This window comes from Gasterosteus aculeatus, unplaced genomic scaffold (assembly GCF_964276395.1).
Source record: "Gasterosteus aculeatus unplaced genomic scaffold, fGasAcu3.hap1.1 HAP1_SCAFFOLD_51, whole genome shotgun sequence".
Taxonomy (NCBI): Eukaryota; Metazoa; Chordata; class Actinopteri; order Perciformes; family Gasterosteidae; genus Gasterosteus; species Gasterosteus aculeatus.
In genome coordinates this window covers 45,001-47,500 of record NW_027554906.1, presented here as the reverse complement: position 1 = coordinate 47,500, position 2,500 = coordinate 45,001, and positions in this window count along the sequence as shown.

Below are 2,500 nucleotides of genomic sequence, written 5' to 3'. Positions count from 1 at the left end.
CGGGTTCTGGCGTCTTTTTCCGGGTCCAATTCGGCCGTTGTGGGCCTCTGGAGGTGTTTGGGTCCGAGTTCCGGGCTCTGGGGGTGTCTGGTAAAGAGATCCGGGTTCTGGCGTCTTTTTCCTGGCTTAATTCGGCCGTTGTGGGCCCCTGGAGGTGTTTGCGGACCTCCGCGGGTGAAATAATGGAAAAAAAAAAAAGTTAAAGTTTCCAGTCGGGACTATGTGGAGCGAAAAAAACCCGGACTTTTTTGGCTCCGTCAGAAACTAAGTAAAAGTCGGAATATGTGAAGGAAAGCCCAGAAAATGCCTGGGCTTTTTTAGATCGCTTCGATAAATTTTTTTTTAGCTCACATCACTGGGCCACCAGGTCGCAGATTTCAGAAACCTGGTTTTCGGAAACAGAGATCTCCAGGACAGGGCCCCGAGCTTCGGGGGGAGCGTTCCCCAGCTGGACCTAAGCATAGTGGGCCAGGCCCCGGGCGGAAAGACGCTCCTGGAGCCGAGATACAGGGGTGGCTCCCCGCGCGACTTACCCGATTTCGGAGCACTATTTTCGGACAGTGATGGCAGAGCAGTGGGTGTACCGGATGGAGGAAAATAACAGCTCCAGAGAGCGGCAGAGACCAGACCATGACCCAGAACGGCACACTGTTCCCGGACAGTGATGGCAGACCAGCAGGTGTACCCCATGGATGAATAAAGAGTTCCAGAGAGCGGCAGAACCCAGACCATGACCCAGAACGGCACACTGTTCCCGGACAGTGATGACAGAACAGCAGGTGTACCGCATGGATGAATACACAGTTCCAGAGAGCGGCAGAACCCAGACCATGACCCAGAACGGCACACTGTTCCCGGACAGTGATGGCAGACCAGCAGGTGTACCCCATGGATGAATAAAGAGTTCCAGAGAGTTCCAGAGAGCGGCAGAGACCAGACCAAGTCCCAGAACGACACACTATTCCCGGACAGTGATGGCAGAACAGCAGGTGTACCGCATGGATGAATAAAGAGCTCCAGAGAGCGGCAGAACCCAGACCAAGTCCCAGAACGACACACTATTCCCGGACAGTGATGGCAGAACAGCAGGTGCAGTGGATGGATGAATAAAGAGCTCCAGAGAGCGGCAGAGACCAGACCAAGTCCCAGAAAGACACACTATTCCCGGACAGTGATGGCAGAACAGCAGGTGTACCCCATGGATGAATAAACAGCTCCAGAGAGCGGCAGAACCCAGACCAAGTCCCAGAACGACACACTGTTCCCGGACAGTGATGGCAGACCAGCAGGTGTACCGCATGGATGAATAAAGAGTTCCAGAGAGCGGCAGAGACCAGACCAAGTCCCAGAACGGCACACTGTTCCCGGACAGTGATGGCAGAACGGCAGGTGTACCGCATGGATGAATAAAGAGTTCCAGAGAGCGTGATATCCCAGACCATGACCCAGAACGACACACTATTCCCGGACAGTGATGGCAGAACAGCAGGTGTACCGCATGGATGAATAAAGAGCTCCAGAGAGCGGCAGAGACCAGACCATGACCCAGAACGGCACACTGTTCCCGGACAGTGATGGCAGACCAGCAGGTGTACCGCATGGATGAATACAGAGCTCCAGAGAGCGGCAGAGACCAGACCAAGTCCCAGAACGGCACACTGTTCCCGGACAGTGATGGCAGAACGGCAGGTGTACCGCATGGATGAATAAAGAGTTCCAGAGAGCGGGATATGCCAGACCATGTCCCAGTACGACACACTATTCTCGGATGCTGATGTCAGAACAGCAGGTGCAGTGGATGAAGGAAATAATCAGAACATAGTTCCAGAGAGCGGGATATGCCAGACCATGTCCCAGTACGGGACACTATTCTCGGATGCTGATGCCAGAACAGCAGGTGCAGTGGATGAAGGAAATAAACAGAACACAGTTCCATGGAGCGGGAGATCCCAGACCATGTCCCAGTACGGGACACTATTCTCGGATGCTGATGTCAGAACAGCAGGTGCAGTGGATGAAGGAAATAAACAGAACACAGTTCCATGGAGCGGGAGATCCCAGACCATGTCCCAGTACGGGACACTATTCTCGGATGCTGATGTCAGAACAGCAGGTGCAGTGGATGAAGGAAATAAACAGAACACAGTTCCATGGAGCGGGAGATCCCAGACCATGTCCCAGTACGGGACACTATTCTCGGATGCTGATGTCAGAACAGCAGGTGCAGTGGATGGATGAAATAAACAGAACACAGTTCCATGGAGCGGGAGATCCCAGACCATGTCCCAGTACGGGACACTATTCTCGGATGCTGATGTCAGAACAGCAGGTGCAGTGGATGAAGGAAATAATCAGAACACAGTTCCAGAGAGCGGGATATGCCAGACCATGTCCCAGTACGGGACACTATTCTCGGATGCTGATGTCAGAACAGCAGGTGCAGTGGATGAAGGAAATAATCAGAACATAGTTCCAGAGAGCGGGATATCCCAGACCATGT